The sequence below is a fragment of the Saccopteryx bilineata genome, chromosome 3 (assembly GCF_036850765.1).
Source record: "Saccopteryx bilineata isolate mSacBil1 chromosome 3, mSacBil1_pri_phased_curated, whole genome shotgun sequence".
NCBI classification, from domain to species: Eukaryota; Metazoa; Chordata; class Mammalia; order Chiroptera; family Emballonuridae; genus Saccopteryx; species Saccopteryx bilineata.
The window spans coordinates 109,408,564-109,425,992 of NC_089492.1; the positions used below are offsets into that span (position 1 = coordinate 109,408,564).

Here is a 17,429-nt window from a genome sequence, read left to right on the forward strand (position 1 = left end):
AGCCAAGTGATAGAACTCATCTATACTTTGTTTACTTTTTCTTTTTAGGTTAATTAATTTATCATTTTACTATATGAGATTTATCATTCTTTCACAAATTACTTTAATAGTTTTTTTCTCAAATGTGCCTGTGATTCAATCCCTAATTTTTAATGTTTAAATTTCAGATCTTTACCTATCTCTGGCTTCGAGTCTGATGTGATGTTAGTAATTGGAAGATTCTAAATATAACCAGCAGCCAAACTGATCATGACCTCAATAAGAGGCTGTATAGTTAGAAATTAGAGGTATCAAAATCCAGAGGGTAACTGAATAAGGTAGTAAGATTCCCTTCCCTTGTCTCCTCTTCAAATTTGCTGACATTTTTCTTGATTTTTTATGGCACACATTGTTAAACTTTAGAATTCTGTCTAGAGGCACAAAGATGATTTTGTTGACCTGTAGACATCTCACTCAGCTAAAACAATAATATTCTAAAGAGAAACTTGCTAGTATTCCAATAGCTTTAAATATTCCAGAATTTTCTCAAGAATTATTTACTTCTCCATAAATTTGATGGCATTTTGTTGATTTATGCTTGTCTCTACAATGCAGCTGATATGGCATTAGTGGAATGTCATTATGCAATGAATAGTTATTTTGATGCATAAAATGGTTAAATTTAATTTCAAACAAATATTAGGTTGTATAATAGTATTTTCCCTGTTGGATGTTAATATAAACAAAATCCTTCCTAGTGTTGTGAGCTAAGAAATACATTAAGAAAGTAAGGGAAAAAAGTAAGTTCTAAAAAACAAAAGAGACGACCATTGGAAAGTTATAGGTGTATTTGATTTCAGTGTGTTTGCGATCCAGCGATGTTGATGTGACCTCATTGTGAGTAGTTTTTTGTTGTTTTGTTTTGTTTGTTTATTTTGCCATCTATTACTTTGACTATATTACACCAATGTGCAATTAAATATATATAAGTAGTATAGTACATCGCCATTCATTCTTCTTATTCCAGGTCTGTCTCAGTGGTATTCCTAAGAAAAATCAGGACTACAACTTAATCTTACATCCACAGAAAGTAAATATGTCTAACTATGAATGGTTATGGCAACTATAATTACATTTGATGACAGTATCACCCTCTATCCTTTCACGAAGGATCACAGCATTGGATACAGCTCTTACTCTCTTGTTCTACATGAGAAATATAGAAAATATCATAGAAAATAGTAGATACACATACCCTATGAAAAGACCTAGGTCTTCTATTATTTTCAAGTTGCCAGGATGACCTGTGGTTGTTTCTTGAGCATTCTTTTAGGGATGGCAGCAAAAGAAGTGTGACCTCCTTAACTAATTGCTGAGACCAGTTGAGAAAATTTATTCTATTTCAGAGAAGAGTACTGACTCAAGGCTGATTTTCCCATCTAGGTGATAAATGTTGATAACATGTTTGACCTTCATAAATACATAGTGTTAAGCCACCAAAAACTTACAGTGACCTGATCAATATGTGCTTAAGTCAGTAGGATCCCATGGGGGCTTCTTTCCTTTGGTAGCATGGTTGTAGTAGGATTTTAGACTCAGGAATACCTATGTAACTGTTAGGTACGCAACCTTAGTTGAAGCAGCTCTTGGCTATAAGAAGTCTCATTTCACCTCTAGTAAGATAAGAAAGGTAACCTGGTTCCCCAATGTGATCTCTCCTTGCTATTCTATAACATGCATAGCTCTCTGGCTGAGTTATTTTCAGTACTAAAAACAATACAGAGTTTAAGGCATCTCTGTTTATTTAACAAACACTGACTCTGTCCTATGCACAATGCTTTGCTCCAAGGCACTGCAGACACAGTGGCAAATAAAAGAAGATCCTTGATTTCATGAAAGTAGCATTCTAGTGGGGGATAAATATAATAAACATGTAAATGCATGCTTTTACAAATGAATTATTGATTGTGTTATGTGCCATGAAATTAACAGCATGACAAGTAGAGTAACTAGGGTAAGTCACTTGAGATAAGGTCAAGAAGGCCACTCAGAGGAAAAGCCGTTTAAGCTGACACCAGAATAAGCTGTTGGAATAAAATGAAGAGGATTCCAAGCAGAGGAAGTCAGCACAGTCTCAAAGGTTATCTGTGCCTGGCATGTCTGGGAAACAGGAGGGAGTGGCACCCCTCAGGTGCAGCATGCTGGGGATGGTAGAGTGTGACGTAACAATGAGCAGCGTTTCAGGCAGGGCCATGCATCTGGGCTGTGGCAAGGACATGGGCTGTTTCTCTAAGGGCCGTAGGACACATAACATGATTTTAAGCAATAATATACTCAGTTTTAACATTTTTATAATAATTTTAAAATAAATTTATTGGAGTGACATTGGTTAATAAGATGAAATAGGTTTCCAGTGTACATTTCTATAATACATCATCTGTATGATGCATTGTGTGTTCACCACCCAAAGCCAAACCATGCTGGCTTTTTCTATAGTGAAAACCTTCCTCGAGTTTTTTGTTACACTAATTTGGACCCAATCACAGAGAGTTTAATAAAAGAGTTCTTACTATTATTACTTCAAGCTTTTTACTTTAGATAAAAAGAGAATTGAAAAAATTCTAGAGAAACCTAATACAGAAGGAAAAGTCAATAAACATATTTGACAGTGTGTGTGTGTGTGAGAGAGAGAGAGAGAGAGAGAGAGAGAGAATGAGTGTTCAGGAGACCTTCTCTGCTGGATCTTTTTTTCTGAAGGGAGAGCACTGATTGGCTCAGTAATTTTAGCAAGACCAAAGAGAATCTTCAACTCAGTTCTGGTTTCTGAATTGGGTTGAGACCTACCAAATTTCATTAGTGTCTTTTAGGGCAAAATATCAGCATTATGCTTCCCAAAATTTAGAGGCACTGTGTCTCATACTGTGAATTTCAGCTTCGCATGGAGCTTCCTTGTGTCCAAGTTGTTGAAGGTCTCCAATTCCATCGGATGATGGTACTGGTCCTTATGCAACTAGTGTCACTCTGCAGATAAGAATGCGCTCACGCACTCACACTCTCTTTTTCTCACAAACGCATGCACACACAAATGTGTACACACACGGCCAACTATTTTTTAAACCTGGAATTTTAAAAGTCAAGCCAAGTTTGACTTGGCACACTACTCCCACTTTTCCCAGGCGCCACTAATTGCCCTCTAATTGCTTCCAGGCACCCTGCAAAGAAGTTTTATTCCCTTTCCTAGCCTGAAGATACATCTATTCTACTGTATTTTAGATATAGTCAGATTACTTTTACCGATCAGTATTTGACAAATACTCTTAGAAGCAATTGTCCATTGGGCGCTTCTAAATTTATAAAATGAATCAATGGATATGAGATTTGATTAACAAAATTTCTACTTACAATTTTATCACATCTGGCAATTGATAATAACTACAATTTTAACATTATTTAATGTCAAGCTTATAACATTTTATCAGAGGTAAATTGGTAAGGTTTCAAATCTTCACACTTCACAGATTTTAGAACAGAAAGATACGAGTGAATTTCCCAAGGCAGCTGATAAGTTTTGGGGAGAGTCCAGCCCCCTGTTGTTAGTACTGTCCTTTGTGATCACAAAATAAAACTGCTTCTAAATTGGTCTTCTCCTCATTTAGAAGATCAAAGTGTTTGGGACTTAGGAAAATTATTATTTATCTTACATTCTGACAGCATGGTTTTGCCATTCTCATGATTTACTACAGAATGGAAAAAACATCCCCAACCAAGCATGTCAAAGCCTCATCTTTATTATACATTCCATTTGCTCTTTAGAGCATGGCTCCTAGTGTATGTATATGTGCAATCTCTGTTATAGCAATAAAATAAAATAGCCAACTTGTCTCTTTTTACTTAAATGTATGTGACCTCTGGGATACATCAAATGCTTCCCTGGACATTAGGATTATAAGCATTCTTTTGGACTACAGGATCCTCAAGTACTGACAAGAAAATGTTTCCAAAATACAAAATAAGTAATGGTTCCTTATGGATGCTTTAGTCTCACTGCTCTCCAGAGCCTCAGATCCATTCTGATGTCTGTCTTCAGAGTTGAATCATATCTTGATTTCTGGACAGGCTTTCTCTGTTGTCATGCTTAAGAAAGTACCACCAGCAGTATTGTGTCCAAACTATGTGTTTTGCACCTGCAGTGCTAAGGTAGGAGTTTTCCTTTCTTTTATTTTTTACCTTATCAATTATTCTTGTTTGGCAAAGCAGCCTCCTCAATACAGGAGGCTTCTTGGAAATAATATTCCAGATTAGAAAACAGTGAAAGTTACAAAGTTTATTTTAACTAATATATTTTGTTCTGGCTCAGATGTCAGCTACTAATTATGAAAATAAAAGTATATTAAATATACACATAGGCAGTTCTTCAGGGTATCTGGAGTGTTCAAAAGGCCTCTGGGTAGAGGGATGGAGAGAAAAGCTGGCAATCACCATTGCTTCATTTCACGCTCAGTACCCACAATTCAGGGTACAATGTTGCATCGCCTTTTACTGTTTTATTGCTTTGCTACTGAGCATATTATGTATTAGCACTTTAGCAGGGAAATTTAAAGAGTGTTATTCTATTTATTTTAAGTGTCATATAATTATAAATTGATTTACCAGCCATTGTAATGCAACAAATGATAATTAATTTATTTGCATAATATGTAGTTTCATAGAAGTTCAATTATAATAAAGCATTTGCTAAATGTACCATGAAAATAGTGTTTCCAGAGAGAGTGCGAGTCTGAAGCTAGAGCTCTTTAGTCTGTCAGTATGTGGTCTTCATCACGGGCAATCCCTCATTTCAAGACAGAAGGGAGGTTTTCTTAGCCCTGAGTTTACTCAGCTGCATTTTTTTCTTATTGTAAAATAGGATAATCAGGATCTTTTGAGCTATGCTAAAAAGTAATATGAGGTTTGAGGATATTAATTCAGTTAATAGCCTCAATCCCATGAGCCAAAACTGGGATAGGGATATATAATTACTACCATTTTGCCTGAACAATGAGCTATCAGGTTCTATAACTTGTGCTCATGTCACCTTCCCATGGCTTAGAGACTCCCTCCCTCAGATAGGATGTGGTCGAATGAATGGTTGGGAGACTGTAAGTCCCCGTTGTCCTGGAACTAGGCAGTAGCTCTAAACTGGTGGCACACAAAAACAGACTTTCTGGAACCAGAGTGTTTTGAATAGTCCACTGCTAAAAATGACACTTTTTCCTTGCTTGCCAATGAAAAGGAAGAATTGCAAAGGGAAGAACTCTTCTCCTGGTGTAAAGGTGCATTTTCATGTCCAACAGCATAACTGGGGCCCAGCATGTCTCCCTGGGAAGGAAGGACCATTACTTCTCTCTGGTTTTGCTAACATAATCTTACTGGTTTTCCCTTTTCTAAAAAAACTCTCTTCCTCAAACTATACCATGTGACAGAGTAGAAAATGTTCTCAACTGTTGTGAAAGACAGATTGTGACACAGATAAGCTCTATTTTGCCCAATAGTCATAGCCTCTAAAGCAGGGGTCTCAAACTCGCGGCCCGCAGACTAATCCACGAAGTTCAAAATATTTTGGATAAAATTAAGTAAGCCTAGGGGCCTACTTGTATTTTTCATTTCTCTAGCATCCTAGCTAGATATTAGCTTAGTTAACAGCAGTTGTGATGCAAACTACAGTTTCTGGTCGTTTTGTGACACTGAGTAAACTGCATGTACGATTGTGCTTGTTGTACTGATTTTTTTTTTGTTTTCAACTGCAGTGAGAAAAGTGTTGCGTAACAGTTGCCTTTTGTAGACCTAGTGTGGCCCGCCGAATGGCTGTGATCTTGCTCTGCGGCCCACATGCTGAGTTGAGTTTGAGACCCCTGCTCTAAGGGAACCCCTCGATATGACAATTTATTATATTTGTTTGTCTTTACCTGCTGTCCCCTTCACGGGGACAGGAGTCATTTTAAGTGTGGAATGTTGTCTTTTTATTTATTTATCTCAATGTGTTTTCTAATTTTTTTAGTAAATCTCTCTTAGATTTATTGGTTATTTAGGAATATGTGGTTTGAATTTCCACATATTTGTGACTTGTCCAAATTTCTCTTTACTATTAATTTCTAATTTATTTAAATTTAGGCCACAAAGCATACTTTGTGTAATTTCAATCCTTTTAAATATATTAAGATTTGTTTTATGAGATAAATATGGTCTGTCTTGGATAATGTTTCATGTGCACTTGAAAATATCTCTTCTGCTATTGTGTGAAGTGTTATGTAGATGTCTATTAAGTGTAGCTGGTTTATAGTGTTGTTTAAGTTGTTGATCCTCTGGTCAGTTCTATTCATTATTGAAAGTGAGATGTTGACATTGCCAACTACTATTGTTGAAGCATCTTTTTCTATAAAATGGTGTTAGCTATTGTTATATGTAATTTGAAGCTCTGTTGTTAGCTCTGTATATTTTTATAATTGTTATGTCTTCTTAATGGATTGACACTTATGATTAGGAAATGTTTTTATTTTCCTCTAGTAGCATTTTTTCTCTCAATCTCTATGATGTTTTATATCAGCAGGATAGCTCCAGACCATTGTTTACCATTTATTTGGAATATAGGCTTTGTTTTTTAATAGTTCAATCTTTTTTTAACTATTCCTCTAATCTCTGCCTTTTGATGGGAGTGTTTAATCCATTTCCATTTAAAAATATTATTGATAAGGTCTGATTTACATCTTCATTTTGTTATTGGTTGTTTATATGTCTTATGAATTTATGTTTCTTTATTTCTCTATAAATGCCTTAATTTGTGTTAGAGAGATGGCTTTTAGTGCACCATTTTAATTTCCTTTTTCATTTTTTATATTGTAAAAACTACTTTACAATTGCCCTGAGGTTTATGATTATACTTAGTGTACAACAATGTAGTTTAGACTAAAAAAGACAATATGCATGTATTTTTATAAACTTTTTATTCTTGTCCAATTTACAACTACATAGATCAATAATTATAAATCTCTGTTGATAGGTACACAATGTAGAGATGCAATCTGTGACAATAACAGCAAAAAGACAGGGTACATCCCAGCAATACAGGGACTCTATGGTTTGAAGGGCATGCCTTCAACACTCCAGTAGGCAGTGTACAGTTCTGGCTTTAACTTAACTGATCACAAAGAGCATCAAGATGAACCAGAGTTGAGAGTTTAAGGCCTTCTTAGACCTTTCCAAAGCACACACTCATGTGCAGGAGCTTCTAGACCCCCATGTAGGTATCAGAAACTTAAAGCACCTTATAGACATTTCCATCTCCAGATAATTTTGACAGTTTTTTAGTGTTCTCATTGATTTTATAAAGAGCATGTTTTCAGACGTCCTCACTCCACTACTTCTGCTGATATGCTGACATTCAATATTTTAACCTTGAATCAAATGGCTATGTGCCACATAATTGCTTAGACAAGTAAGATAATTCTCTCCCCTTCCCCAATGAATGACTATTTTTTATGGTTCAGCTGAGCTATATGCTACATCTTGACATCTAAGATCTAAGTAAAGGATGGTTGGGCGTTTACAGAGACATTCTTGTAAATGGAATATAGAACTGACATTAGTTCTAATTAGTTTTAAAGTTCCTTCCTGTGCCCATTTCTTGCAACAAGCTTTTTTAAAGCACGGAGTCTTTAATGCTGTTTATTACAAGAGCTAATTTGTGCATATAATGACCCTGCATTTGACTTATGGCTGTTTCATATGTTTCCTTTAAATAAAACTTCCCATGTGTAAAATATGCTCTGACTCTGCAGTTGAGTTCTGCAAGCATCAGCGGAGATTTAGTTATTCTCTGTGAATGAGATTTTTCCAGTTAAATCCTAAATGTGCTCAGGAAAGACTCCATCAGTCTCTTAGTATGTAACTCTATTCAGTGAGTTAGAAATAAACTTTAAATGTATTTTTATACAAGAAGGTATTGTGATGTCATTTAGCCCAGTGATTTTCAACCAGTATGCTGCAAGAATTTTTAAAATACACTCAGTACCTGACTATTTAGTCAGGGGCACTCCCACATTTACCTTAGATTGTCAAATTCAAAATGACAACACTCAATACAACAATAGCTATATGATGTGAATGAATTAAAATTATACCTTTTTTTTTCAGATCGGCAAAAAATATAATTTTTGGTGTGCCAAAGAATTTTAGTAATCAGTTTATGTGTGCCATGAGATGAAAACCACTGATTTAGCCTGATCTGGTTTTTGGAAACAATGTTGTTATGGCAGAAGACTAACAAATATAACACTGCTTAATTTGTTTGGACTGGTCACCATTAGCTTTATTTTGTGATGGGAGTCTATACCACAGGTTTTGTGAAGTTGGACTTCATCCCCACAACAATAAATCTCTTTTACTAGGTGGCAGGTAGCTCATTTCTTTGACAACAAAGTTGAGGAACACTTGAAAATATGTAGTTAAGGTGGCACCCTAAATAGCATCTCATTCTACACTGCCATGGAAACTGAGACATAGCTTCATGGATAATAAAAGCATTTATTGGTTATCCATACAGTAGGTCTTTAAATGTCATTTTTTTCTATGTCCTTTTGTTCTAACACTGATGAGAAAAAATAAATTGATTCCCAGCAGGACCACTGTCTGTGTGGAGTTTGTACATTCTCCCCATGTCTGTCCACAAAGGGATTTTCTTTGGGGGACTCCAGTTTCCAGCCACATCCCAAAGATGCACACATTAGGTGAACTGCTGTGTCCCAGTTGTCCCAATCTGAGTGAGTGTGGGTGTAGGTGTGAAGCACCCCGCAATTGAAGGGTATCCTGTTCAGGGTGGCTTTCTGCCTTGTGCCCTGGTCCACAGTATAGGACCGCCTGTGACCCTGAACTGCAACAGCAGGTTAGAATATAATTATCATGCCTGACCAGATGGTGGTGCAGTGAGTAGAGCATCGACCTGAAATACTGAAGACCCAGGTTTGAAACCCCAATATCGCATACTTGAGCGTGGGATCATAGACATGACCCAAAGGTTGCTGGCTTGAGCAAGGGATCACTGGCTTGGCTGTAGCCCCCTCCCCCATCAAGGCACATGTGAGAGAGCAATCAATAAACAGCTAAGGTGCCACAACTATGAGTTGATGCTTTTCATCTGTCTCCCTTGTCTTTCTGTCCCTGTCTCTCTCTTGCTAAAGAGAAATATATACATATATATAATTATCAGACATGTTTTTACTAATCTTTCTTAAATGTATGTATAGGTTACATTTATTTCAATGTTTAATAATAAAAGTGTCTTGTGTTTTTATTCAGAACTTTGGTGATGTTTCTATGACCAGAAATATGCCATCGTGACTTAACTCTTGTTTATATCAATTATCCTGTGGTAAAACTGGTTTTGTTATACATAGTTTCATGGAAAGTTACAAGAACCTGTCTATGACTTTAAATGAGGACTTACTGTATATTGCTCCCATAAATAATAAAATGCCTGTATATACTACAAGATTACAGTTACCTTTTGGCAACATGGTAAGTGTGGCAATAAACTTGGGCAGCACAGAATGGAAATTAAGAATAATGTGACCATGTACAGGTGTGGGTAAAAGTAGGTTTACAGTTATGAATCCGTGAAACATAGGGTTTATTCTTGTATTATTTATTATTGTGTTATTGTCCATATCAACAGCTATAAACCTACTTTTTTTTTTTTGTATTTTTTCTGAAGCTGGAAACGGGGAGAGACAGTCAGACAGACTCCCGCATGAGCCTGACTGGGATCCACCCGGCACGCCCACCAGGGGAGACACTCTGCCCACCAGGGGGCAATGCTCTGCCCCTCCGGGGCATCGCTCTGCCACGACCAGAGCCACTCTAGCACCTGGGGCAGAGGCCAAGGAACCATCCCCAGCGCCCGGGCCATCTTTGCTCCAATGGAGCCTTGGCTGCGGGAGGGGAAGAGAGAGACAGAGAGGAAGGAGGATGGGGGGGGGTGGAGAAGCAAATGGGCGCTTCTCCTATGTGCCCTGGCCGGGAATCGAACCCGGGTCCCCCGCACGTCAGGCCGACGCTCTACCGCTGAGCCAACCGGCCAGGGCCTATAAACCTACTTTTGCCCACACTTGTATACTAATTTGACTGGGAACATCTCAGTTTACACCCATTGTCCTAGTGCAATTATTAGTAGGGCACATTTACTTCTCAAAATTATCTCAATTTCAATGATAAATTGCTTATAGCTACCCTTGTTTAAATCACTGTCCTTGAAACTGGCCTGTGTAAATTCAAATCCACGTTCCTTTTTCTCCTGCCTATGTGAAAAAGGAGTTCAACTCTTTTGTACCTCAGTTTCCTAACACATAAAGTGGGGAAAGCAATAGTGTTGTTACAGTAAGGTTGAGAAAACGTAATGTTTATAAAGTTCTTAAAACAGAACCTGTCACTTAGTATATGCCATATGTCTAATACAGAGGTCCTCATACCACAAGAAATGCGTACAATGTCTAGGTGACATTCATTAAAAGGGTTTTGATTGCCCCTGATATCAATTTATTACAAATGAGTTTTTAAAGGAAAAATAAAGACAGAGGAGGAACCACCACCTGCAAAATGCTATAAAATATAATGAATACATTTATTAAAATGAGCAAGATGTGTTGTTGTAAGTAGTACTGAACTATTTTTCCCCTCTAAGATAGAGATGCTTTATTAAAAATCAAAGCAATGTCCCAATATCCTTGTTATTAATTCACAAGTTTACTTCTTTCTGGATCTGGTGCTATCATATAGTATGCCAGAATTTCCTAATACTATCTGAAAAACCTTAGAAAATGATAGCCTTGCTTTTCATTACTTGAAAACCTCTGAAGTTAGAGTTGTGCCTTCTGGTCCCTGGAGCAAACAATTTGCATTCTCCTGGTTATAGTAACACCATTGTACTTAAAGTTATCCCCTTTGGGGAAATCTCTGTCTATTTGATCCCTTTCAGGGAGCTGTCCATTTCAATAGAAAATATACAAAAAGCAGTCTTTTACCTAAAACACACATACTTGGAATAGTTAACACAGTATTTGAAGGAAAGTGGTTTGATTATTGCCTGGCCTGATTATAAGTGAAACAATACTAAGTTGTATTTTTTATTACCTTGTGTTGGAGAGATTTTCCATACTCATATATTCAGCTCACATTCTAAATACACAAAAGTACTTGCAACTTCTCTAATACATCAATGCCAATCAAGAATATGGCAGCAGACAACCACAAAACCAATTCTAAAGTACAAACTGATAATATGATTTGTCCCTGGAGAAACAAAAAGGGAACTCAATATTCTCATTAGAGACCTAGGTGATACACTCATCCAGTTAAGAGATGATTCTTAAGGTAAAGTAGTAATGTGACTCAGTCTAATTCACTAATTTACCTTGATTAAAAGTTTGCACATGACAGGCATTAGTGCTAGCTCAGGAAAAATGGAGGAGGTAAACTTAGAACAGTTGTAGAGTGGGTTGATTTTTATTTTCTTAGCTAGTCTACTTAAGAATTCTTTAAGAATTCTTTAATTACTCTTGTCAATAAGACTTAAATATAGTGCAAGAAGTAAAAGTTTATCTTTTTCTTAATCTTCATGAGTCTGGAAGGAACTGTCTACCCAACAATAGTAAATATGACCACAACTTGCCTCTACAGAGATGTATGACAGATGGGCCATGAGGTAATGATGGGTGTTCTTGCTGACAGGGCTTCGAGCATTGGGTAAATGGTGTCAGAGCTTCGGGATTCTGTCATTACTTAGGTTTGTTGGGTCTAGGGCTCCACTCTGACCTTTGTAATAACAACAGTGAGGAGGACAAGTATGCCAAGGGACCTCTGTCCTAAGGGCAGTTGTGTAGCAAAGGTGTTCAGGATATTACTTCTTAAATGAACTGCTATTTGAGAAGAAGGATACTACTTCAAACGGAAACAATGACCTCACCTGGCTCTGAGAGCTCCTGTAGAAAGCATTAAGACAGCAATGTATGAGTTAAACTTATCCATTAGCTGTCTGGGGACAGCAGTGGGCACTGGCAAATTGGGGGATCTTTATAACTATGGACAACTTTAGTTCTCTCCTATGAGGTAACAGTGTGTATACTTTCTCCACCAATGAACTGGCTGCCTGAGCCATTTATATTACACAGTGGGCCTGTGGCATTTGTTGTATACTGAAGAAGTAGAGATAATAGTCAGCAGCAGTGAGAAAAAGAACTTGGGGGCAAATGACTACCTATACTTTCGTCTATACAACCTGCAGATACCAAAGTGGTAGTCCTAGAAAAAACAGTTCTCATTTACTCTTTCATTTGAAACAATAAGCAGTTGCCTATTGATTATGAATAAAAGTATGACCCAGCTGTGCAATCTTGGGAAAATTACTTAACCTCTCTGTATCTCAGATTCCTTATTTGTAAAATGTGGATAATTCCAACTACACAGAAGTGTAAACATCTAACCTTGAGTATTATATTAGATAATCCATGTGAAGCACTTCGAGAAGTACTGGCACTTTATAAAGTCTTCAAAAAATTAGATTTTAATATTGTGACCAAATTGGTTATCCAATATGCCTAACCAATATGCCTTGAGTATTACCTGTTGGTATGTACAGAGAGGTCAAAATACCACAATGTCAATATTTCCAGTCCCCCCTCCTTATATTAGCAAGGTAATATTTTCCAGGGATTTCCGTTATAGAGAATAGTAAAATTCAGATGGACATGTATAACTAACTGTTAAATTGTAATTCCGCAGGTACTTTCAGGTGTGGAAGATGGGGAGTGAGTACTCTGAGGCTAAGGTAACTGCCTCTGCCCATCTCTACCTGCCTTTCTTATACTCCTGGACTCAGTCTCTCTGCCAGGTTCCTAGGAGTGAGCATCTCCTGACCAGCTCTTACCTAGAGCCTTCTCACAGCAGAGCTGTTGAGTCCTGGTGACACAGTTCTTTCCTTTATTGCAGAGGGCTCTTCCTCCCAGATACTGCACAGCAAAGGGAAGGCTGGGTATAGCTCAACCTTATGAAGTACTTGGAACTTTCCTGTCCCTCTGAGTAGCTACGCTCTGGTGTCCAGTCCATTCTACCACATAGTTTTCCCCTTTTCTTTAGTTCGAGAAACTTATGTATTTTCTTTCAGGCCAGTCTCCTTTGGGGTTCTTTACATCAGACTAATCAGCACATCTGAAAAGCATTTCTGGACCAGGATCAAAATCTTTCCAACTGACTTCCTAGGACCCCTGACATCTGTTTGTCTCCCTTAACATTTCATAATGATAGGAAATAGCCTCAATATTCTAGCAAGTAGGGCATTAGTTGGCCCAAAGCACAAAAAACACTTTTAAGTAATTGCCTAACTTCACTTGTCTGACTAAGATAATCTCACCTTTGGCCCAACCAAAATATTATGTATAAATGAAGCAAAAATAGTATTTGCCATGTCTAAGCAAAGCAAAAATGATGTTTAATAAGTTTTCTTTTTTTTATTTATTTATTCATTTTTAGAGAGGAGAGAGAGAGGTAGAGAGAAGGGGGGAAGAGCTGGAAGCATCAACTCCCATATGTGCCTTGACCAGGCAAGCTCAGGGTTTTGAACCGGTGACCTCAGCATTTCCAGGTCGATGCTTTATCCACTGTGCTACCACAGGTCAGGCTAATAAGTTTTCTTAAATAGGTATACTTGCACGTTGTATGTATTATCCAAAATGACTGTAGAGATCAGAAGACCAAACAATCCAAGATGGATGTGTGCTGTCTCTTAGTGCACACATGCAGCCTAAAGAGAGGGAGGAGGAAGCTAGCAGTGAGCACACCCTCCAATGAACAATATGATCAAAATATAGGTGACCATTAGAAGAAAAGACCCCAGGAGGGGTAATGAGCAATAAAAGGTAAATCTGTAAGAACAAGTAACTACCAGAAGCTGTGAAATATCTATTTGTCTTTTCTTTTCTATTACTTAAAGTACCTTTACTGTTATCATTATATACATACTCAAGTAATGAAAACACTACATGTGTGAATGCAAGATACATGCATGTTTAGGTGTCCCATCTGTATAAGAAGCTTATCAGGTTCATTGAAATTAATAGCTTTAAGTTAGGATTCCATGATAATTATATTTTATCACCTTTTTCACATTTCAGTGGCTGTGGTCAATGATTAGCTGGATAACATATAGGGAAACTCTAATTCATATCTGGGAAGTCCCAGAGGAAATTTAAAAAATTTGTTTGTGCTGGATTCCAAGATGGCAACAGAGTAGGCAGATGTTCCAACTGCCACCTCCCAGGAACCAAATTGGATTACAACTTAATTTAAGAATAATCTTCTTGTAAAACCAACTTTGGACTAAACACAGAGAAGTCTATAACCAAGAATCCAAAAGAAGCCACATCAAGACTGTTAGGAAAGGCAGAGACACGGAAAGAGCTGCCCAGTTCCCAGGAGCAAGCAGTGGCGGAAAGTCCAGAGACACTCTTGCTGTGGGGAGGTTCACCCTGAGAGATGTGGGTCTTAAACCCCAGGCCAGCACCCGGACCTAAAGCCCCAGAGCCTAACAGGCGTCAACACAGCACTTGATAGTGAAAAGAGCTGAAGTTTCTGTCTGCAAGAAACGGGAGCTTTTAGAGACACAGGTTCTATCTCAAAGGGTCAGCACAGAAAAACTCATTCACATGGGCTTATCAGGGGCTCAAGCAGAGGGAAAGCTGAGAAGACTAGAGTTGCATAAGGAAAGTGTAAAGTTGGCGGCACTGGGAGAGACACTGTGGGAGACGGCCTCTGGAACATCCTGTGCTGAGTCATTCTCCAATACTGCAGTTGCCATCTTTCTTGGGTGGAGCAGTCTCCTCTATGTGGCAGCAGCCCAGGGTCTCTCACCCTTGGGAATCTCTCCCTAAGGAGATTGAGTCATTCTGAGAAGCCAGAAAGCAGGTGGCATGTCAGTGACTCAGTTTTCTGGTGTTGAAGCCAGATGTTTCCTCACATACTCCCAAAACTATGACAGGTGCTTCTGCCTCACACAAGATTCAGTAGCAACTATCTAAACTGTAGGTAGACCACAGCTCTGGGTCACAGAGGCCACACCTACCAGATTCCTGGGGGCCTACCTGAGGTCTTTGAAGAAAGTCTGGACAGACTACACAGGCATGGCCAACATATGGCCCGCGGGCTGCATCCAGCCCGTCTAATGAGTTTATGTGACCTGTGATTAAATCTTTAATATTCTCCACATGACTCACTGTGGAAATGAAATAAATGGTACTTTTAAATTGTTATACATAAACTACAATATCTAACCATTGTACAAAGACTATACTTTCAGGGATCACTTCTATAGTTTGTTAACCATTGTACAACAATGAAAGTTAAAATCTCAGCTACTCAGAAGCGGAAGTGTTGGTCAAATAAGTTTGTAAATATGATATATATGTTTGCTCGCTTATAGTTTGCATTGTGTGTGGGGGACAGACTGTAAGCAGGCAGGGCCATTATAGCCGAAGGCTTAGTTTTAAGACTAAGCTTTTCCCTACACCCTTAACTATTGCATGATAGCGGGTGGTGCACTCTCATGAGGAATCCCATTATGCCTCAGATTAAGTTACTTTGTATCAGAGACTTCCTTGTTTGTATATTGGATTAAAGGTTTTGATTTCTATACTATAAAATGGGGATAGACTGTGGGCTTGCTCTCTCGGTTCCTGCTATCACCGTTGCAGGGGCCTCCATGATCCCTTGTCCTCCATGACAAAAGTAGGTTTTCTGCTTTTCCCTTGGATTCTCTTGTGGCTTGCCTGTCTTGGTGAGACACCAGTAAACAGAATGGACCACCATCCTCTGACTTCACCATTTCTTTACTATCTGCCCGAATCCAATGGAACCCACATGTGAATGACCACAATGGCGGCTCCTGGCCATACAGAAGACCAGACAGCTAGCTGCAAAATGAGGTGGAACTGTTGAAAATTAGAAACAAATCTTACAAAGCTTGGGGTTTTTACAGAGCTGTTGTCATCTCTAAGCAGGAGGAAGCTAATCTTTATACATAGGTTGGCCCCTCCTACACACCCAGGGACAGAAACCACAGACACAAACAGTGAACAGAGCAGTAACTAGACAGATAGCCCATGGCAGGTTACAAACAATAGCTGATGCCAACCCAAAAGGACACAGAACCAACACAACCAGTAGGGGATAACAGACAGTACCAACACTAGACTCAGCTAGCTACAAAAGCAGCAAACCCAAAGGAGAAGTCCAGCAGGCACCAAATACTGTGGAGAATAAATACACCCAACAGGATAGAAATACAATGTCTAATACATACGATCAAGGTAGATCCTTAGAACCAGCCAGCTTGAAGGGATAACCACACCCATAACAGGACCAACTGCACTCAATACTAACATGCAACAGGAGGGTAATTACTATCTCAAGAAGCATTCATAGAGTAAAGATCTCAGGAGGTCAGTACCACTGAGCCCATCTTCTTCATAAAGACATCACAGCAAATTGCAAAGTCAGACAATGCTATCTAGTACACAGACAAAAATGGACAGGCAAAGAAATATGACCTAAATAAATCAACAAGTGAAATTCCCAGAAAAAGAACTAAATGAAATGGAAATAATGGAACTGTCAGATGTGGAATTTAAAATAATAATTTTTAGCAAGCTTCGGTGATCTTAGAGCAACAATAGATGATCACAATAAGAACTTAAATAAAGAGATAGCAAGCATCAAAAAGGACTTTGAAATCATAAAAAAGAATCAGTCAGAAATGACAAATACAATATCAGAAATGAAGACTGAACTAGAAGGAATCAACAGCAGGCTGGATGAACCAGAGGATTGAGCCGGCAATTTAGAGGACAAGATAAACAGAAGAACAGAATCAGAGCAGCAAAAAGAAAAGAGGCTCAAAAAGTCTGAGGAAACTCTAACAGCTCTGTGACAACATAAATAAAATGACATCTTCATTACAGGCATTTCTGAAGGAGAAGAGAACAAACAAGGAATAGAGAACCTGTTTGAAGAAATCATAGCTGAATATTTCTCTAAATTGATGAAGAAAAAAGTCATACTCATTCAAGAAACAGAGAATTCCATTAAAGATGAACCCAAAGAGGCCTATACCCAGACACATTATAATAAAATACCAAAGTTAAGAGACAAAGAAAGAATACTAAAAGGTACAAGAGAACAACAGTCAATCATCTACAAAGGAACCCTGAAAAGGATAAAATCTGACTTCTCAACAGAAACCCTAGAGGCAAGAGATATTCAAAGTGATGTCAAACAAGAACCTACAACCAAAACTACTTTATCCAGCAAGGCTATAATTTAAAATTGAAGAAGTAAAAAGCTTTCAGACAAAAAAAAGACTCAAGTAATTTATT

The 17,429-nt window shown here is 38.0% G+C and overlaps 1 non-coding gene across 1 annotated transcript; it reads right to left on the minus strand.

Moving 5' to 3' along the window:
* Positions 1–10,018: 10,018 nt before the first annotated feature.
* On the minus strand, positions 10,019–10,094 carry TRNAV-GAC (transfer RNA valine (anticodon GAC)). Its single transcript has one exon. It is a non-coding gene; the product is annotated as a tRNA-Val (tRNA).
* Positions 10,095–17,429: the final 7,335 nt, after the last annotated feature.